The sequence below is a fragment of the Bufo bufo genome, chromosome 1 (genome assembly GCF_905171765.1).
Source record: "Bufo bufo chromosome 1, aBufBuf1.1, whole genome shotgun sequence".
In the NCBI taxonomy this organism is placed as follows: domain Eukaryota; kingdom Metazoa; phylum Chordata; class Amphibia; order Anura; family Bufonidae; genus Bufo; species Bufo bufo.
Genome location: NC_053389.1, coordinates 581748165 through 581771547, shown reverse-complemented (window position 1 = coordinate 581771547; position 23383 = coordinate 581748165). Strand labels below are relative to the sequence as shown.

At 46.9% G+C, this 23383-nt stretch overlaps 1 pseudogene; it reads left to right on the top strand.

Annotated features, from left to right (window-relative positions):
- The first annotated feature begins 20786 nt into the window (after positions 1-20786).
- LOC120985965 lies at positions 20787-22596 on the top strand (annotated as a pseudogene).
- The last annotated feature ends 787 nt before the right edge of the window (positions 22597-23383 follow it).

Genomic DNA, 23383 nt, shown 5'->3' with positions numbered 1-23383 from the left:
CCTATACAAAATATACACTTAAAAAGAGTATCCACAATGCAAATGAATGCATCAAATGAAAGTGCAAGTGCATTTTATCTATTATGAGTAAGGGGCAAAAGTATCAACCCTCAAATGTGGCTCTTTCCAAATGTATAGTTGTATCTATACAGCTAAGTATAACAAACAGTAAAGTGCATATGCAAGCTGTAGGAGATGATAGATAAATAACATGACCAAAAATGGTTCAAAAGGCAGGGAACCGCAACAGAAATAGTCAAACATGCGGTCCAAACAAAACAAAGTCACATACCGTATATGAAAGTAACAGGTCCACAGGAAGACTGCACACCTCTCTGGTGAGACACTGCAACGCATGTTGGTGTCCAGGAAAGTCAGGCCAGGCCGCAACTCCACCAAAAGCCGATCAAACGTAATGACCGACATGTGACAATAATTATAGAACTTTGCAGGGTGTTCATGTAGGTCAGCATACAGACTTGTAAATTGACCATTGCAGGTGAAATAATAGGATGAACCCATGACGAAGGTACTGGTTAATACCGTTCGACCCCTCAGTCCCCACCAACCCCACCTCCCTCAAAATGCCTCCCCCAAACCCAATAATGACACAGACACAGCCTTTTGGATTAATTTTGGCCACAGCAGCCTATTTATTACTAACATACATATAATAATAATATAATAATAACCCCAAAAAATGCCACACCAAACACATAACAATATGTATGCCTTCTTCCCGAGGGGGAGGTCCTTGAAGCCCTGAAACCCAAAAACTACCGTACCGAGGTGAGCCGACTTACCCCCAGCCGTTGACCGCTAGCTCGGAGGCACCCCTGATGGCTCACCCTGACAGTTCCACCACAACCGCCCAACAATCCTGGGAGTCCAGCCCCACCTGTAGGGCCCTCCCATCCTCCTTACCATAGAATCACACCGACTCCAAGGACCTCCCACCGCCACAAACGGCTGGATATCCTTCAAGCCCGTGCGTCCCTCCACACCCGCACCGCGATCTCCATGCCCTCCTGTATTGCCAAACTCCACATATCCAAGCCCAGGGCGTTAAGGTGCACCCCATCACTCCGCCAGAACCCCCCAGTACCCTTCTCCAAATCCTGATTCCTCACCACTAACCCCCCATTCCTCACCATAAACTTTCCAATAGCCCTATTAACTTTTACCCGAGCCTTGTTTAGGCCCTCCACTGAGCGGGCCCCACGCCAAACCGACCACGGCACGATGTCGGACCACACAGTTATCATCCCTGGGTACATCACCCATAACCGCAGCAAATCAAATTTGATATCCCTAACCAATTCTCTAAAAGGCCGAGCCCCTAAATCATTTCCCCCCACGTGCAGAACCAAGACATCAGGTGCCCTGTCCTGCCTGACAAATCTGTTGAACTCCGGAAGAATCCCGCCTCACATCATCCCCCGCCTACCGATCCATCTGACCACAGCTACTTCACAAGCGAATCCAAGTTGCAAACCGTCCGGCCTAACTGCAGCTCTGGAAGCTCCCCACCACACATACAGTCAGGTCCATAAATATTGGGACATCGACACAATTCTAACATTTTTGGCTCTATACACCTTCACAATGGATTTGAAATGAAACAAACACGATGTGCTTTAACTGCAGGCTGTCAGCTTCAATTTGAGGGTATTTACATCCAAATCAGGTGAACGGTGTAGGAATTACAACAGTTTGCATATGTGCCTCCCACTTGTTCAGGGACCAAAAGTAATGGGACAATTGGCTTCTCAGCTGTTCCATGGCCAGGTGTGTGTTATTCCCTCATTATCCCAATTACAATGAGCGGATAAAAGGTCCAGAGTTCATTTCAAGTGTGCTATTTGCATTTGGAATCTGTTGCTGTCAACTCTCAAGATGAGACCCATAGAGCTGTCACTATCAGTGAAGCAAGCCATCATTAGGCTGAAAAAACAAAACAAACAAATCAAAGAGATAGCAAAAACATTAGGCGTGGCCAAAACAACTGTTTGGAACATTTTTAAAAAGAAGGAACGCACCGGTGAGCTCAGCAACACCAAAAGACCCGGAAGACCATGGAAAACAACTGTGATGGATGACCGAAGAATTCTTTCCCTTGTGAAGAAAACACCCTTCACAACAGTTAGTCAGATCAAGAACACTCTCCAGGAGGTAGGTGTATGTGTGTCAAAGTCAATAATCAAGAGAAGACTTCACCAGAGTGAATACAGAGGGTTCACCACAAGATGTAAACCATTGGTGAGCCTCAACAACAGGAAGGCCAGATTAGAGTTTGCCAAACGACCTCTAAAAAAGCCTTCACAGTTCTGGAACAACATCCTATGGACAGATGAGACCAAGATCAACTTGTACCAGAGTGATGAGAAGAGTATGGAGAAGGAAAGGAACTGCTCATGATCCTAAACATACCACCTCATCAGTGAAGCATGGTGGTGGTAGTGTCATGGCGTGGGCATGTATGGCTGCCAATGGAACTGGATCTCTTGTATTTATTGATGATGTGACTGCTGACAAAAGCAGCAGGATGAATTCTGAAGTGTTTCGGGCAATATTATCTGCTCATATTCAGCCAAATGCTTCAGAACTCATTGGACGGCGCTTCACAGTGCAGATGGACAATGACCCAAAGCATATTGCAAAAGCAACCAAAGAGTTTTTTAAGGGAAAGAAGTGGAATGTTATACAATGGCCAAGTCAATCGCCTGATCTGAATCCGATTGAACATGCATTTCACTTGCTGAAGACAAAACTGAAGGGAAAATGCCCCAAGAACAAGCAGAAATTGAAGACAGTAGGCCTGGCAGAGCATCACCAGGGATGAAACCCAGTGTCTGGTGATGTCTATGCGTTCCAGCCTTCAGGCTGTAATTGACTGCAAAGGATTTGCAACCAATTATTAAAAAGTGAAAGTTTTATTTATGATTATTATTATGTCCCATTACTTTTGGTCCCTTAACAAGTGGGAGGCACATATGCAAACTGTTGTAATTCCTAGACCGTTCACCTGATTTGGATGTAAATACCCTCAAATTAAAGCTGACAGTCTGCAGTTAAAGTACATATTATTAGCTGTATCTCAAATCCATTGTGGTGGTATATACAGGGAGTGCAGAATTATTAGGCAAGTTGTATTTTTGAGGATTAATTTTATTATTGAACAACAACCATGTTCTCAATGAACCCAAAAAACTCATTAATATCAAAGCTGAATATTTTTGGAAGTAGTTTTTAGTTTTAGCTATTTTAGGGGGATATCTGTGTGTGCAGGTGACTATTACTGTGCATAACTATTAGGCAACTTAACAAAAAACAAATATATACCCATTTAAATTATTTATTTTTACCAGTGAAACCAATATAACATCTCAACATTCACAAATATACATTTCTGACATTCAAAAACAAATCAGTGACCAATATAGCCACCTTTCTTTGCAAGGACACTCAAAAGCCTGCCATCCATGGATTCTGTCAGTGTTTTGATCTTTTCACCATCAACATTGCGTGCAGCAGCAACCACAGCCTCCCAGACACTGTTCAGAGAGGTGTACTGTTTTCCCTCCTTGTAAATCTCACATTTGATGATGGACCACAGGTTCTCAATGGGGTTCAGATCAGGTGAACAAGGAGGCCATGTCATTAGATTTTCTTCTTTTATACCCTTTCTTGCCAGCCACGCTGTGGAGTACTTGGACGCGTGTGATGGAGCATTGTCCTGCATGAAAATCATGTTTTTCTTGAAGGATGCAGACTTCTTCCTGTACCACTGCTTGAAGAAGGTGTCTTCCAGAAACTGGCAGTAGGACTGGGAGTTGAGCTTGACTCCATCCTCAACCTGAAAAGGCCCCACAAGCTCATCTTTGATGATACCAGCCCAAACCAGTACTCCACCTCCACCTTGCTGGTGTCTGAGTCGGACTGGAGCTCTCTGCCCTTTACCAATCCAGCCACGGGCCCATCCATCTGGCCCATCAAGACTCACTCTCATTTCATCAGTCCATAAAACCTTAGAAAAATCAGTCTTGAGATATTTTTTGGCCCAGTCTTGACGTTTCAGCTTGTGTGTCTTGTTCAGTGGTGGTCGTCTTTCAGCCTTTCTTACCTTGGCCATGTCTCTGAGTATTGCACACCTTGTGCTTTTGGGCACTCCAGTGATGTTGCAGCTCTGAAATATGGCCAAACTGGTGGCAAGTGGCATCTTGGCAGCTGCACGCTTGACTTTTCTCAGTTCATGGGCAGTTATTTTGCGCCTTGGTTTTTCCACACGCTTCTTGCGACCCTGTTGACTATTTTGAATGAAACGCTTGATTGTTCTATGATCACGCTTCAGAAGCTTTGCAATTTTAAGAGTGCTGCATCCCTCTGCAAGATATCTCACTATTTTTGACTTTTCTGAGCCTGTCAAGTCCTTCTTTTGACCCATTTTGCCAAAGGAAAGGAAGTTGCCTAATAATTATGCACACCTAATATAGGGTGTTGATGTCATTAGACCACACCCCTTCTCATTACAGAGATGCACATCACCTAATATGCTTAATTGGTAGTAGGCTTTCGAGCCTATACAGCTTGGAGTAAGACAACATGCATAAAGAGGATGATGTGGTCAAAATACTCATTTGCCTAATAATTCTGCACGCAGTGTAGAACCAAAAATGATAGACTTGTGTCAGTCCCAATATTTATGGACCTGACTGTATGAGTGACCCAACACCCAGATCAACGCTGGGTCCGAACCTGCAACGATAAAAGGAAAAAGAAAAACCAGAAGCAACCATGCACAACTGCAAAACCAAAATCCCTAACTCCACCCCCCTTTACCAAACCACCCCTTCTGGCCTGACGTATGTCCGAATTCGTACCGATTCCCACCTACCTATGCTCTTAATTACATCGTCACCTAACCCCCATCTAGCTGCCTCCGTCGCCGCCCCAATTCTAAACGAATGGCTGGAAAAACCTAACTCACCTACGCCCAACTCGGCCAAACACCGCCTAAAAACTGCCGCAAACTGAAACCTTGAAAGGAAGGAACCATCTTTGTGAACCAATAACGGGGTTAAGCAGTCACCCACCCTACCCCTGGTGAACTCCCGCATACAACGTAAAGGGCACATTACACAATCCGGAATTTCAAATAAAACGACTTGTCGCCCCTTTCCTTCCATGTCAGTCTTTGACCACCTAATCACGAACTGCACCCTATCTGGAAAACATGTCCACATCATCCCTAAACAGGCCCCCCCTTCTGTCCACCGTCGGGCTAACCAGTTCACCCAACTGCAATGCCCCGAAAAACGCCAGCGAGAAAGCCAGTCTGAACAACCTTGCTTCCCCATCCGACCTACAAACCGTACCCAGCTTCTCCCCCCAGCTTAACCAACAGAGTGAACGACACCGGACGGCGGGAGTCGGCCCCTGCCTTTTCCCGCTGCCAACCCTTTATAGCCCGCGCTACCAAAACCGATTTAGTTACATCCCTTAAATTCCTAAGGCTACTTTCACACTAGCGTTTGGGGCTCCGCTTGTGAGTTCCGTTTGAAGGCTCTCACAAGCGGCCCCGAACGGATCCGTCCAGTTCTAATGCATTCTGAGTGGATGCGGATCCGCTCAGAATGCATCAGTCTGGCACCGTTTGTCCTCCGCTCCGCTGAGCAGGCGGACACCCGAACGCAGCTTGCAGCGTTCGGGTGTCCGCCTGGCCGTGCGGAGGCAAACGGATCCGTCCAGACTTACAATGTAAGTCAATGGGGATGGATCCGTTTGAAGTTGACACAATATGGCTCAATTTTCAAACGGATCTGTCCCCCATTGACTTGACTTTCAATGTAAAGTCAAAACGGATCAGTTTGCATTATCATGAAAAAAAAAAATATATGTATTTATATATTTTTTTTTTTGTTCATGGTAATGCAAACTGATCCGTTATGAACGGATCTAAGCGTTTGCATTATAGGTGGGGATCCGTCTGTGCAGATACCAGACGGATCCGCACCTAAACGCAGGTGTGAAAGTAGCCTAAGACAAAAACCAGCCCCGCCAAGCAGACATTCATGGCAACAGACCAACCCTCATCCCTACAGTGCCCTATAAACAACAACATAGGTATCTCTAAATCCTCGTCGCCCACACCCAACCTTGCTTTCCATTGCTCCCAACACTCCCAAGCCCTAGAGTACCGTTCCCACATACCCGGCACCAAAGATGACCGGATAAGGCCCACTACTGCTACTCCAGAATGTTCCACAGCAAGGCTGGACACTCTAGCCCCAACTCCGCCGCGCCCGGAGCCAGCTGACGAAACCGGTCCCACTGTGAACGAGAGAGAGCATCAGCGACATCGTTATCAACCCCAGGCACATGCACAGCCACCACCCACGCATTAAGTACTAAACACTCCAGCACTAACTTCTGCAGCAACCGAACCACCAATGGCGAGGAGGCCGACATACCGTTGATCGCCTGCACTACCCCCAAGTTATCACAATGGAACCGGACTTTTTTGTTCTGAAACAACTTCCCCCACAACACAACCGCCGCAACGATCAGGAACAATTCCAACAGGGCCAAATTTCTTACCCAACCCTTTTGAACCCAACTATCAGGCCAAACTCCCGCGCACCATTGCCCCCCACAGTACACCCTGTACCCGCAGCCCCCCCGCCGTGTCTGAAAACAAATCAAAATCCACTGCATCCACCACCTCCCCCATAAATAAAGAGCGGCCGTTATACTTCTCTAAAAACGATCCCCAAAACGCCAGATCAGCCTTCAACTCCCACCCTGATGAAGGCTGATCTGGCGTTTAACAAAACCGAACAAACCCGCGAATTCGCCGGACCCACGCACAGGAAGTCATCCAAGTAGTGGATGACGAAGTTACTACCCACCAGATCCCTCACCGCCCATTCCAAAAATGAACTGAAGGTCTCAAAATAGGCACAAGACAGGGAGCAACCCATCGGCAAACAACGGTCTACAAAAAACCTCCCTTTCCAATAACCCCCAAACAAATGCAAGCTATCTGGATGTACTGGCAATAGACGGAATGCTGCTTTAATATCTGTCTTTGCCATAAGCGCCCCCTTTCCGAACCGCTTCACCCACGTCACTGCCGCATCAAATGACGTATAAACCACGGAACATAGAGCCGGGTCTATACCATCATTGACTGACGTTCCCCTAGGGAAGGACAAATGGTGAATTAGCCGGAATTTGTTGGGCTCCTTCTTTGGAACCACCCCCAGCGGCGACAGATGCAAGTCCGCTAGCGGCGGCGCCAAAAACGGGCCGGCCATCCTACCCAGCGTGACTTCCTTTCCCAACTTCTCCGTAACGACCCCCGGGTGCTCCAACGCCGAACACAAATTCTTTTTAACTAAACGAGCGCCGGACGGAACAAACGGTATCCGAAAACCCGACGCAAACCCATTTCCCAACAACCCTGCCGCCTGCCTATCTGGGTACTTATCGAGGTATGGCCACATCTTTTCCAGCCGCACTGGCGACTCCCCCTTTTCCAAACCCCTCAGCCCCTCTTTGCTTACCCCCCTTAAAACAACGGGAGGCTCCGTGTGACCCTCCGCAAGTGGAGCATTCGTGCTTAAACTTGCACTTTGCCCCAAACTTGCAGCTCCCTTCATTAAAAAGGAAGCACAGCCCCTTTGTGGATGCCACTGCAAATCCTGACTGACCACTGCATTCCCCCCGAAAGGACTGCCCTGCCCTGACCGGTGCCGTCACTTTCAACCACAAGGCGATGTCCTTGTGGTCCCATTTTATTCCCGGGCGCACTGCCTTCCGCTGCCTGAACTGCTCGTCATAACGCAGCCAGGCCATCCCCCCCATACACCCTATACGCCTCCCCTATCGCATCTAGGTAACAAAAAAGAGCGGAGCAGCACTCCGGCTCCTTTTCCCCAATGACACTCGCCAAAATCGCGAACGCCTGCAACCAGTTTGCAAACGTACGCGGAATTAACCTGTGTCTCACTCTCTCTTCCTCCTCCTTCTTTCCCTCGTCCCGCTTTGCCCTATCTAAGTAAAATTTTTCTAATGGAAGCAGGGAAAAAATATCCACATACTCCCCTTTCCATATTTTTTCCCTCACCTCGTGTTTCAAGTGGGCGCCCAACGGCCGCAGATTCTGCATCCTGATGTCCCGGCCTCCTTGAATCCTCTTCCAACAGATGTCCCCTGACATCCCATAGTCAGGGACGTGGATACCAGAGCGCACGTGTCCATCTTCAGCGGAGGCGGAGCCTCCCCCTCCTTCACTCCTGGATGCTCCCGCCGAGGGCCTGCTGCACCCGGCCTCCTCTCTTGCAGCAGCCCCACCCAGTCCTCCTTCCTGGCATCGCCGAGGGCCCCCAGCCCCCGATTCTTGGGCCGGGGCCGCCGTTGCTGGTCCGGACTCCAACCGCCGAGTTGACCGCCGGGCAGACCTGGCACCAGGGGCATCGTTAGGTCAAAACATTTGGGGCTTGAGCCCCGGATGTTTTGACCAGTGCCCCGAATGTTATGCTGGCAGGGCCGGCCGGCGCTCTGTCTCTCCTGCGCTACACCGGCCCTGCCGCTTTAACTCTAAAAAATTGTAATCCTAATCCGCCTGGTGCAGACTTAACTTTTAACTTGAAATCAGCCGCAGCCGCCCGCTCATCTCTCACTAGATTCTTACTGCAGCTCCAGTAACAGCAGGCAGTGAGGGCAGCGCTCGCTCACTGACATCAGGCGCCTGCTCCTCCCACTAGGCGGCGCTGGCACGTGACGTCAGTGAGTGAGCGCCGCCCGCACTGCCTGTTACTGGAGCTGACTAGCTGAGCCTGAGACTGAGTAAGACTAGAGATGGGCGCTGAATCTGATTTATAAAGTTAAAGTTGCACTTGCAGGATACGGATGGATTACAGTTTAAAATGTTAATGTACAGTTGTACACTCCTGTGAGGGGCAAGGAGGGGGATCTGTGGATGGCACTGTTATGGGGAGGGGGATCTGTGGTGGATGGCACTGTTATGGGGAGGGGGGTCTGTGGATGGCACTGTTATGGAGGGGGATCTGTGGATGGCACTGTTATGGGCAGGGGGATCTGTGGATGGCACTGTTATGGGCAGGGGGATCTGTGGTGGATGGCACTGTTATGGGGAGGGGGATCTGTGGATGGCACTGGTATGGGAGGGGGATCTGTGGATGGCACTGATATGGATGATCTGTGGGGTTGCCCAGACGGCTAGGCCCTTCACCTTCACTGTAGTTATTAACCCCATTCAGCAGTCCCCCATTCACTGAAGGGGGGACTGCTGAAAGGGGTTAATAAATACTGTGAAGGCCCCCCCCATGGCGATGAGGGCATGGCTTCATGTGATGGGGGCGTGGCTTCACGTGATGGGGGCGTGGCTTCACCTGGGCTCGTGCCCCGGATGTCTTCAGACCCTAGCAACGCCCCTGCCTGGCACAGCCTGCGGGTGGGCTCCGCCGACTCCTCGGATTCCTCCCACTCCCGGGGGTGCAGGAAGGCACTGGAACATCTGCCCCCCGGTGTGAAAGGTCCCTGGTGGGGCTCCGTTTTAGGCGCTGAGCCCAAGGGGACGCCAGCTCCGGGCTGAGGCGCGCTAGCGGCCTGGACCGCCGCGGCCGGGTTGCCACCAGCGGAGGTGTAGCTGTCTCCTCTGCTTCCCCTCACAGCAGCTCCTGCACTTGGTCCTGAAGCCAACCTTCACCCCGCTCCGCTGCCGCTCTCCGCAACTCCTGCAGCAAAACCTCCATGCTAGCCGCCGGTAAGTCAGGTTCTGGCGCTAACTTGAAAAAATGGCCCCTAACGACTGCTGCTCCTCACTTTTTAACCCCTCGGCCACCCCCCCTTTATTAAATGTAGTGTCCCACTAGGTGAATGTGGGCACTACACAAGGGTCAATTGGGCCACGTGGTACTCCTACTCCTGAGGGACAGTGGCAGTATATTTAACCGTCCATTTTAATGTATTTTCTATGTGCTTTTATATGCAATGTTTCCCCTGGGTCATGCATAGCAGGCCTATTAGGGTGTAGTTAGGCATCCTAGACACTAGAGGGAGATAGAGAGCCTCTAGTATAAATGTTCAAGCCCAGACAGGGAGGAGTTAGATCATAGTCAGGAGTCTGTGGAGACAGAAGTGAGAGGGCACCAGCCAGAGATATGCTGAGGGCCTCCTCCTGACATGCAACTAGACAGTCCAGGCTTCTAGTTGCTACCAGGAGGCTAGTGAAGGATTATAGCCTGCCTGTGGATAATGAGCCAGAGTTAGCTCAGAAGATTTACCCCATGAGAAGAGTTTGCCTCCTGGGAGAAAACCTGCAGTTCCCACAAGCCAAGCAGAGCCAGTGTTTCCAGCTAGTACAAGTAAGCTGAAGGGCAGAAGGAATAGTAATGTAAAGCAAGGATAAATACGAGAGGAAGATTGTTACCAAGGACAAAAGCCAGCATTGAGGTATCCGGGCCTTGGGATAAAAACGAGACAGGAGTTCTAAGGAACAGTGTACACTATTTCTGAGGAGAAGGTACAGCCTGGTCTGAGTGTGTTGTTGTTTACCCTCTGAGTATCTTACAAGGAACAGTATACCTGCCATTGATGTGTAAAGCCTGCTTGTGAAGTCTATCTGAGATATGGAACTGATTTGAGACCCAACTGTACAAAGTTGAAATGTTTTCAGTAAAGCAAAGTTTGGTTCACCATACCATCTGTGTACTTCACTTATTACAACTATAAATTGGTGTGCCACCGTTACAGGCACTGGCGTCACGAATCTTAAAGGGACCTTGCCCCGGGCACATAAAACACCTGCAACATCCAGGGCACCTCATCCACCACCAGGCCTGGTCCCTAAATACAGAGTGTGTCCCAGAGGACTCCTGTGCCAGCCTCTCCTTCACTGCTATACGCCTGCCCAGGGTTTTCCTACAGAACTGTGAGTAACCCTCGCTTGCCCAAAAACCGTGACCTCACAATCGCAATACCCTGCAGGTCTGGCGTGCTGCATAAATCCCCCAAACTCTGCCCAGGGGGTCTCACTAACCACCCCCCGTCATGGTCGCCTCCCCTAAAGGCTCTCTCCCCCCCAGTCCGGCTCTACTCATCCACTTTCTCTACGGTTCCTCCTCTAGCATTTCTCTCTGCTCTCCAAAACAACAGAACGCCAGCCAGTGAAAAAGCACATGGTCAGGAGTTGCTAAGGGAAAATTGGACATCCTGGCAAGGAAAAAAAAAACACTCCACAAACAAGATAATATCCACACAAAATGGAGCTTTCCCAAACAGAAGAGCATTTTCAATTTTTTTAAAATAGGTGTTTGAAGTGAGCATGTGGCTAGAGAATGGTTCAGGTTTTTTTTTTCACACACGTTAAAAACACATGCCATCTAGATTACATCCACATGGGAAAAACACAAACCCTGAACGCAATCGCATGCAAAATTGCGCAGATTTCGCTGAACGCATCCTGAGACAATCCTTGATGCTCATGTGAAAGAGGCCTAAGACTCTTGTAACCATCAACATTGTTACCCTATGTGGGCTCAGTAAAATCCTTTGTTTCCAAGTTATTACTGTGTCTGATTCTTTACACCATCCTAGAGTGGAGAGACACATATACAACCCACTAGCCAAAAAGATGCTACTACATAAGAGTGACTGTGGCCTGATTCCTTGTTTGAGAGACAATACACAGACATAGATAGATAGACCACTGATGAAATTCTGTGCTAAAGCATTTCCAGAATGAAATGATGAAACAGCGTGCAATAACATGCGGATACTACTGTTGATATTTTGCATTCATAGGTCAGGCTTGATTGTAGTGCTAACACAGTAACAATCACTTAGACTAGTTGTGCCATCTAAATGGTGGCAATTATAAGATATTTTCCCATAACAGTGCCTGTGGATGATGTCAGCCTCACAGAAGTAAAAAAAGTCGCACCTTACACTTGTGAGTAGTACCCTTTACAAATGTGCCAAATGCGGAAGTGAGAAATACCAGTACAAATGTGCCAGTTAGCAAAAGTGTCAGCCATATGGTTCATATACAAAGGTGTCAGCCATACAGTTCATATAGTTATGGAATATGAACCATAGTTATAGTTAGGCTATAGGATCACCTCTGTGGACCTGGCATATAGCTGGATCTGGCATGTGCAGGACACCACCAGTGGTTAATCCATCCCACTGACAAAAAAAGGCAACCATCGGGAATACAGCATGGATACTGGCAATGAGCTTGGCAAGATAGTGTCACGAACCAGCGGGTATGAACCCACTGTGCCACGTGTCCTACCTCCCCTAAGGGCGCTGTCTAAGTGAACCCCTCGATCTTCACAGTACACCTGATGGTGACGATAGACTTTCCCGAGGTGAACACCAGGTCGCTACCTCTTGAGGAGGATGGGCACACGAGGCAGCTGGTCCAGGCGGACCAGGAGGTACCTGAGCAAGGTACCAGAGGTACAGTCGTTGTCAACAGGCTGAGTCGTAACCAGGAGCAACAGTACAGGACCGAAGGATGAGGTAGAGGTGAAGCCAAAAACTGACAAATGTACTCGAATTATAGGTACCTTTTAATGATCAACACAAAAAAATACGAAGTATCCTCTTTAAATACTGGGATCTCCTGAAAATGGACCCAGACATAAAAGAAGTGATACCCGATCACCCTGCCCTAACTTACAGAAGGGGCAGATCCCTTAAGGATCCATATGTGCATAGTCATTATGTACCAGCAAGTAGATCTAGTACTTGGCTGCAGAGAAAACCATGAGGCATGCATAGATGTGGGGGATGCATTGCCTGCCCATTTCTACACGTCACAAAAAGCTTCATTAGCACAACCACACAAACATAATATGACATCAAAGATTATGTCAACTGCAAAAGTATGGGTGTGGTGTATCTTTGCACATGCTCATGCCCCCTATAATACGTGGGGGAAACTAGCAGAGAGATATGAAGGCGTATAGGCGAACATTTAGGTGACATTAGGCACAAACGGGATACCCCTATTGCTCATCATATTCATGAAAAACATCTCGGAAATCCGAATTGCTTAAGATTCTGTGCTATTGAACTGATACGCCTGTATCATAGAGGGTGGGATATTGATAAAGTAATGCTCTAGAAAGAAACAGAATGGATGTATAGATTGAAAACCATAAATCCATCAGGTTTAAATGAGACCTTATCTTTTGTTAGTTTTCTATGAATACTCACCTGCAATGCTTCCGGATATTGGTCACAAATGACGACTTAGGTCTTTTGTTACAAAGTGAGTGTATTTGGCCGGAAAGGCCTAACCTTTATAAAGATATATTGTTGTAGGACAAACCTTGGTAGGGATTCCTTAATCAATGATAAGGACTCCCCCATAGCCCCCTACTGTTAGATAGACCCACATCTATTTTTTGGGGGGGATTCCTGGGTTATATGTAACTATGACCTAACCCTTACCCACCTTCACCATTTATATTTACCTTCCTATACATACATTAAAGCCATCCCTCATCATAGTATAAAGTTATTTTCACCCTTATTATCAATGCTGCGTACTATATTACTAACTAGCATTAGTGCATACTTCCTCATCTAGCGGCCTACTTTTTATTCCTATTAGGCTTATTATCCACACAATGCCTCAGTGCAAACGTAGGATGAACCATTCACGCATGCGCAGATGATAAGGCAGTTCTTACGTCCACATTATTGACATCGGAAATATCCAGCCCGCTGCCAAGTACGCTTGCGCGAGTGAAATACTGGCACGCATGCGCAGAAACCACATATGCACAGCATACCCACAATGGCATTACGCCAGCACACTACGTACGCATGCGCACTATCAAGCAAACACTGGTGCGAGTGTACACGTATGGGGCATTACGTCAGTGGTTTATGGGTGCATGCGCCCTGCCGTTACAGACACACAGACGGGATAGGTAGAATGAGGTGGGGAGGGATATTTAAACCCCAGTTTGAGCAGCCATATGCTGCTGCGAGCCCCTCATCTAATGTCAGGACTATCTTTCTCAGCGCTACTGAGCATGATGAATACGATCCCCTAATGAACCTCTTCACTTCAAAGGGGAAACGCGTCGGGATAAAAAGCCTTTTTAAATGTTATGCCTAGGTCCACCATCACCACCCTTGAAGGTCCTTACCTGGATACCTCATCCCCTTGTCCTCTTATACCTAAGTTGTGGAACTATTAATATTAACGTTTGGCAGTCTCCACCATTTGGGAATTACGCAGGTAGGGACAACATAATAGGGAACAGCCGTAAGGGATAGCCTCCCACACTGCCTATAGGCGGACTTGTATACTGTTTGGACACTATCAATCAAACTGGTTCTATTTTCCTGAAATATAATCAAGACACATCAGGAACAACAAGATCCGACAAGACGGTGTTCACTCTGCATCCACTGATCATCAAGAAGGAACCACCAGATACTTGGGTACCTATACTGTTGATGCAAATATCCACCTCTGGTCAACAGTACCGTGAGTAACCATATGGTGGCGATCTATCTACAAGTTGATGTATTCACTTCTGTCAATACAGATATTGCTCTTGTTAAGCAGTAGTGTGAGTAATTTTATGGTGGTGATGTTTCTATAATTTAAATACACCTTAATCAAGCCCAGGCAAAAGTATCTATATATATTTTTTTCTCGTTGTTGTCTAAATCAATTTAAGTGGGATTTTAGTAATAGATAATAATTAAACGTTATGTTTTAAAGGGGAATTAATTTTGTTCAGTGATATTGTCCTTTGATAAACCCCTGTAGGTATCCTTAATTTTCCCAGTTAATTATTTCTGAGTCGTAACCAGGAGCAACAGTGCAGGACCGAAGGATGAAGCAGAGGTGAAGTCAAACAGGCAATAGGTCAGGGCAGGCAGCACAGGTACAGGTAAGGCAATCTGGGTTGGCAACAGGAATGTCAAGGCAAGCAGGCAGGGATCAAACAGGTAGAAGAGTCCAGGAATACAAGTCGTAATCAGGAGCAACAGTTCAGGACCGAAGGATGAAGCAGAGGTGAAGTCAAACAGGTCAATAGGTCAGGGCAGGCGGCACAGGTACAGGTCAGGCAATTCGGACCGACAACAGGAGAGTCAAGGCAAGCAGGCAGGGATCAAACAGGTAGAAGAGTCCAGGAATACAAGTATGAGTCAGGAACACAGGAACACAAGCAGATATCAGGAACCTTTGTAGGACACAAGGACCTTGACACTGAGGCATCTGGGTAAGGGGCTGAGCCCTTATATATGTGCAGGAGGGCTAGGATTGGTCAGTGAGGTCACATGATCCAACCCATAAAGCACAGGAAAAGATGCAAGCTGGCCCTTAAGGAAATGCTGCAGGAAACCAGCATCAAGCATGCAGTGGACAGGGCTAAAAGGACCGCGGCCCGGGACCGCGGCGATAAGCAGGGGAACAGCGGCGCACAGCAGCCGCTGTTACAGTACCCCCCCTTATGCCCCCTCTTGAGTCCACGACGAGACAGAAACCTTTTTACCAAGTTGGGAGCATGAATGTTCTCCTCTGGTTCCCAAGACCTTTCCTCAGGACCAAAGCCTTTCAAGTCCACAAGATAGTAGGTCTTCTTGCCATGCTTCTTGCCAAGATAGTAGGTCTTCTTGCCAGAATGTCTTTAACCTTAAATATCTCATCAGAATCTCCAGATACCAGAGTTGGAGTAGAAGGAACCGTCGAGAAGCGATTAAGAACTAGAGGTTTTAGTAAGGACACGTGGAAGGCATTAGGAATATGCAGAGAGAGAGAGGCAGACATAACTTATACAGTGGGATGCAAAAGTTTGGGCAACCTTGTTAATCGTCATGATTTTCCTGTATAAATCGTTGGTTGTTACGATAAAAAATGTCAGTTAAATATATCATATAGCAGACACACACAGTGATATTTGAGAAGTGAAATGAAGTTTATTGGATTTACAGAAAGTGTGCTATAATTGTTTAAACAAAATTAGGCAGGTGTATACATTTGGGCACTGTTGTCATTTTATTGATTCCAAAACCTTTATAACTAATTATTGGAACTCAAATTGGCTTGGTAAGCTCAGTGACCCCTGACCTACATACACAGGTGAATACAATTATGAGAAAGGGTATTTAAGGGGGTCAATTGTAAGTTTCCCTCCTCTTTTAATTTTCTCTGAAGAGTAGCAACATGGGGGTCTCAAAACAACTCTCAAATGACCTGAAGACAAAGATTGTTCACCATCATGGTTTAGGGGAAGGATACAGTAAGCTATCTCAGAGATTTCAGCCGTCTGTTTCCACAGTTAGGAACTTATTGAGGAAATGGAAGACCACAGGCTCAGTTCAAGTTAAGGCTCGAAGTGGCAGACCAATAAAAATCTCGAATAGACAGAAGCGACGAATGGTGAGAACAGTCAGAGTCAACCCACAGACCAGCACCAAAGACCTACAACATCATCTTGCTGCAGATGGAGTCACTGTGCATCGTTCAACCATTCGGCGCACTTTACACAAGGAGATGCTGTATGCGAGAGTGATGCAGAGGAAGCCTTTTCTCCGCCCACAGCACAAAAAGTGGCGCTTGAGGTGGGCTAAAGCACATTTGGACAAGCCAGCTTCATTTTGGAATAAGGTGCTGTGGACTGATGAAACTAAAATTGAGTTATTTGGCCTTAACAAGGGGCGTTATGCATGGAGGAAAAAGAACACAGCATTCCAAGAAAAACACCTGCTACCTACAGTAAAATATGGTGGTGGTTCCATCATGCTGTGCGGCTGTGTGGCCAGTGCAGGGACTGGGAATCTTGTCAAAGTTGAGGGACGCATGGATTCCACTCAGTATCAGCAGATTCTGGAGACCAATGTCCAGGAATCAGTGACAAAGCTGAAGCTGCGCCGGGGCTGGATCTTTCAACAAGACAACGACCCTAAAAACTGCTCAAAATCCACTAAGGCATTTATGCAGAGGAACAAGTACAACGTTCTGGAATGGCCATCTCAGTCCCCAGACCTGAATATAATTGAAAATCAGTGGTGTGACTTAAAGAGAGCTGGCCATGCTCAGAAGCCATCAAACCTGAATGAACTAAAGATGTTTTGTAAAGCGGAATGGTCCAAAATACCTTCAACCAGAATCCAGACTCTCATTGGAACCTACAGGAAGCGTTTAGAGGCTGTAATTTCTGCAAAAGGAGGATCTACTAAATATTGATTTCATTTCTTTTTTGTGGTGCCCAAATTTATGCACCTGCCTAATTTTGTTTAAACAATTATAGCACACTTTCTGTAAATCCAATAAACTTCATTTCACTTCTCAAATATCACTGCGTGTGTCTCCTATATGATATATTTAACTGACATTTTGTATCGTAACAACCAACGATTTATACAGGAAAATCACAACGATTAACAAGGTTGCCCAAACTTTCGCATCCCACTGTATGTCACTTCATTGATCCTCCTCAATACTTCAAAAGTTGCCAGGAACCTAGGAGCAAACTTTAAACTAGGAACCCCCTCTCGAGATTCTCCTTGATGTAATCAGACATTGCTTGGGTCCCAGGAAGTGAGAGTGGGTAGACTTGACCACGAGGAGGAGTGGCACCAGGCAGAAGGTCAATTGGACAATCATATGGACGATGAGGAGGCAGGGTCTCGCCCTCTTTCTTACTGAAGACATCCGCAAAACTGGCATACCACTGCAGAGGTCCAGGTAGGTCTACAGGTACAGTAGGCGAGGAAGCAGGTCAGACCTCAGATAAGCAGGTGGACTGACAGGATGATCCCCAACGCAGAATCTGACCGGAGTGCCAGTCCAAAACTGAAGTGTGCGGACGCAGCCAGGGAAGATCAAGGATAACCGGATTCACGGACGCTGGCAGCACATAGAAGGAGATCCTCTCTGAATGCAGAACCCCTATTTGCAACTTAAGGGGCATAGTAACAGAAAGCACAGGCTCAGGAAGTGGCAGTCCATTTACAGAAGCCACAGACAGAGGCCTTTCTAGACGAATGGTAGGGAGCCGGTACTGATGGACCTGAGCTTGCTGAATAAAGTTACTGGCTGACCCAGAGTCCAAGAATGCAGGCACAGGACAGTGTGACTCCCTTGTGAGAGAGAGTCACCGGAACTGAAAGTTTCGGAGAGGACTTCTCCTTGTCTAGAACGACCTCTCCAACTGATCCTAGACATTGGCATTTCCCGGCTTCTGTGGACAATTACGCACAAAGTGGGCCTTGCCTCCACAATACAGACACAGGTTCTCTGCTTTGCGGCGTAAATGTTCCTGGTCAGACAATCGAAGGTGCTCTGTTTGCATGGGCTCTTCAGGTGGGGTGGACACTAGAGGAAGAACTGGCCTCTGGAAGGATGGAGCCAAACGAGGTGGTCTTCTGGTGCATGCGACCTCCTTAGAACATTCCCTGAAACTCATATCTATCCTTGTGGCCAACGTGATCAGGTCAATCAGAGTAGACGGACGGTCGCGACCAGCTAATTAATCCTTAATCCGGTCAGAAAGGCCCTCCCAGAACACCGCCAGTTGAGACTCATTGTTCCATGCAAGTTTGGCAGCCAGGGTACGAAACTGGATGGCTGACCCACAGACGAGGCACCCTGTCATAGACGCAGCAGAGCTGATGCAGCAGTGGACATGCGGTCTTCAAAGACCAGCCGGAAGGTAGCCAGGAAAGACTGCAGATTAGTGGTCTCTGGACCTCCATGTTCCCAAATAGGATTTGCCCAAGCAAGGGCCTCATCAGACAGCAGGGACGCAATGAAGGCGACCTTGGACCGCTCATTGGGAAACTTCTGCCCATGCAACTCAAAGTGGATCAGGCACTGGTTCAGGAATCCACAACAGGTTTTTTGTGGATCTCCATCATAGCGGGATGTCCTATTCTTGTACGTTTTGCGAACAAGGACAGGCATTGTTACAATGGATCTGCAATGCATCCTTTGTAACACGGATGCAACATGGACGTCACATGGATGTCATCTTTTTTTTTGCGGATCCATGTTTTGCGGACCGCAAAATACATATGTTCTTGTGCATGAGCCCTTTTCCTGGATAACCCTTTTAAGGCTCCATTCACCCGCCCGGCACCCCTATAGAAATGCCTATTCTTGTCCGCAAGCTGGGTCCGTGTTTCCTGTCCGTCAAAAAAATAGGACCTGTCCTATTTTTTTGACGGACAACGGTTCACGGACCCATTCAAGTCAATGGGTCCGTGAAAAAACACGGATGCACACAAGATTGCCATCCGCGTCCGTCATCCTTATCCGTAGGCTACTTTCACACAGACGGATCCGCTGATCCGTCTGCATAAAAGCTTTTTAGATCTGATTTTTCACTTCGTGAACACAGAGGCGTTCCCATGGTGATGGGGACGCCTCAGGTTAGAATATACTAAAAGAACTGTGTACATGACTGCCCCCTGCTGCCTGGCAGGTGCTGCCAGGCAACAGGGGGCAGACCCCCCCCCCCCCTTGTATTTAACTCATTGGTGGCCAGTGCGGCCCCCCTCCCCCCCCTGTATTTAACTCATTGGTGGCCAGTGCGGTCCCCCTCCCTCCCCTGTATTTAACTCATTGGTGGCCAGTGCGGCCCCCCTCCCCCCCCTGTATTTAACTCATTGGTGGCCAGTGCGGTCCCCCTCCCTCCCCTGTATTTAACACATTGGTGGCCAGTGCGGCTGGACCCCCCTCCCTCCCTTGTATTTAACACAGATTCATTAATACATTTCTAGTAGCAATAGCTGAGGACTGGAACAACATAGAGTTAAATGAGGAGATGCTCCAGCATCTCTATTGCATGGGTGATAGAATTATTTACAGATGCCAGGAGAGGGGACAGAAGCTCTTTGAACAGTTTCTCAGAAATTACACGTTTACTTAGGCTACTTTTACACCAGTGATGGATCATCAAAAACGCTTCAGTCACTATAATACAACCAGCTGACTCTGTTCTGAACGGATCCAGTTGTATTATCTTTAAAATGGCCATGACGGATCCTTCATGAACACCATTGAAAGTTAATGGGGGATAGATCCGTTTTCTATTGTGTCAGAAAAAAATGATCCGTCCCCATTGACTTACATTGTGAGTCATAATGGATCCCTCTTGCTCTGCACCAGATCACGGACAGAAAAAACCCTGCTTGCAGTGTTATTCTGTTCGCAATGCGGACGCAACCAAACGGAACGGAGTGCATTCTGGTGCATTCCGTTCCCTTCAGTTCAGTTTTGTCCCTATTGACAATGAATGGGGACAAAACGAAAGCGTTTTTCCCCCGCTATTGAGATCTTATGACAGATCTCTATAGCGGAAAGAGAAAGCGCAGATGTGAAAGTAGCCTTAGATTTAAACAAAGACTAAATATTTAAACAGTTATGGGAATAGATAATTGTATCAGGTTTTATTTGTCTCCACTTTTTGTTTATATAAAAATTGCCTCTAATATTTCATTTGTTTATATTAGATTTATTTACTTCTAGACCATAGGTGTCAAACTCTGGCCCGCAGTGTAATTATATTTGGCCCGCGAGGCTATACCAAATGACTACTAGAGCTAGCCCGCCGGTATTATACAGCGCATTCATTCATCGCTAATACTACAAATCCCATAATGCCTTGCTGATGTTTTGCCGTGTCAATAAGGACAGGTCCCAGAAAAGCTCTCTCCTGTGTGACAGAAGTCATAGCGATCTCAAGCTACAACTGTCATTGTGGAACCCCTTCCCAAAAATGGCAAAAAGAAAGGCAGACAACAGGAACTTTCTGGAAAGGTGGGAGACAGAATATCTGTTTACATATGTAAAAGACAGACCTGTTTGTCTGATTTGTGGAGTCAACGTGGCTATAACTAAGGAGTACAACATTCGATGACACTATGAAACAAAACACCATGACAAGAACAAGGACCTGGACATGACTCAAAAGAGCCAGAAAGTGGAGGAGATGAAAAGAAGTTTGGTTTCACAACAGAATATGTTCAAAAAAGCCACATCACAAAGTGAGGCTGCTGTAAAAGCTAGTTATATTGTAGCAGTAGAGATCGCAAAATCAGCCCGGCCCTTTAATGAGGGGGAGTTTGTGAAAAAGTGCATGTTGAAAGTTTGTGACATCGTGTGCCCAGAGAAAAAGCAAGCCTTTTCAAACATGAGCCTGAGCAGAAACACAGTAGCTGATCGCACATGTGATCTTGCCACCAATCTGTATGACCAGCTTTTGGAAAAGGGAAAAGATTTCGTTGCATTCTCCCTTGCTGTGGATGAGAGCAGCGACGCATCTGATACTGCTCAGCTGTCAGTCTTCATCCGTGGAGTGGACTCAAATATGTGTGTTACGGAGGAGCTATTGGGATTCAAATCAATGCATGGCACAACCACAGGAAAGGAAATCTTTGAGGAGGTTTCCAAATGCGTAACTGAAATAAAGCTGTCGTGGGATAAACTCGTGGGATTAACGACAGATGGTGCGCCAGCGATGTGCGGTAAAACAAGTGGACTGGTGGGCAGGGTCCGGGAGAAGATGCAGGAAGAGAACTGTGCAGGTGAACTAACTGTTTATCACTGCATCATACATCAGGAATCACTGTGTGGCAAAGCCCTAAAGATGGAACATGTTATGACCACAGTAACACAAGTAGTTAACTTTATAAGAGCCAAAGGTCTGAATCACCGCCAGTTTAAGTCTTTTCTGGAGGAGTGTGTTCGGCGTATTCAGACGTGCGTATCACACAGAGGTGAGATGGTTAAGCCGAGGAAAAGTACTGAATAGATGTTTTGAGCTGCATGAGGAATTATGTCAGTTTCTGGAAAGCAAAGGGAAGGACACAGCAGAGCTTCGGGAGAAAAAGTTTCTGTGTGAGCTGGCCTTTCTGTGTGACATCTCGAGCCATCTCGATGCGCTGAACCTGCAGCTTCAGGGGCGCAGGCGCATCATCACAGACATGTACGCTGCAGTGAGGGCTTTTAAAACTAAACTGTGCCTGTGGGAGAATCAGATGCTGCAAGGAAACCTTGGCCATTTTCCCTGCTGCCAAACCATGAAAACGCAGTTCTTTACCAACTTGTTCCCATGCGCACAGTTTGCTGAAAAACTCAGTGTACTCGGCGCTGAGTTTAGCCGGCGATTTGCCGACTTTGATGTCCAGAAATGTAGGTTTGAACTGCTCAGTAATCCCTTCGCAGTTAATGTGGAAAACGCACCAACCAACCTCCAAATGGAGCTAATTGAACTCCAGTGTAATGACACGCTGAAGTCAAAGTATGATGCTGTGGGCGCCGCACAGTTTCCACAGTTCATCCCTGACACAATGCCTCAGCTCCGCACCCAAGCTGCTCAGATGCTCTCCATGTTCGGCAGCACTTATCTATGTGAGCAACTTTTCTCCTCGATGAAGATGACCAAAACATCTCACAGGAGACGTCTGACTGATGAACACCTTCGCTCGATACTGAGGATTTCCTCAGCTCAAAGCCTGAGCCCAGACATTGATGAACTATCATCCAAGAAGAGATGCCAGGTATCTGGCTTGGGCACATCAGATTAGATCAGTGTGCAGCAAACTGAGCAATAATTAATGTTTTCTTTATGCACTTTTTCTTGCTACTCCAAGACATGGGCTTGAATGGTTGATTGATTTTATTATTGTTATTTTATTTTAAAAATTATTATTATTTATTATTATTTAAATCTTATTTAATAAATGAATATGCTTGTTCCATATTCAATGTTAAAGCAAATCTTGTTTGGGTCCATGTTAAAAGGTTAATTTGTTCAATGCTGGCCCGCGACTTTGTTCAAGTTTTACATTTTGGCCCACTGTGTATTTGAGTTTGACACCCCTGTTCTAGACATATATAGAGCGACATCTAGTGGGCAAGATTTACAATGCACTTCTGTTGTGTTGGGTCTTCTACCAAGTGTAATTAAAGCAGTATTCCGGTTTCATCATACTCATGACCTATACTGACTCTTGGCACCCCTGACAATCAGCTATTTGAAGGGGCTGTGGCGCCTGTGTGAGAGCTATATTCTCTTTAATGTTTACCTGTACACTGTCTACATTGTAGTGGCGGTGCAGTGCAATTATAGCTTACTCTCCAATCCACTTGAATAGAGCGAACAATTGGAATTTCACTGAACCAACACTACAATGTAGACGCCCAGGGAATGCAACTCTTGCACTAGTGCCGCAGTCCCTTACAACAGCTTATTGGTGCCGAGGCCGGACCTCCACCAATCTGACGACCTGTCCTAAGGATAGGTCAACATCTTCATTAAACTGGAATATCTCTTTAATTATGTGTGGGGAAAAAATCATATAAAATCAGAGA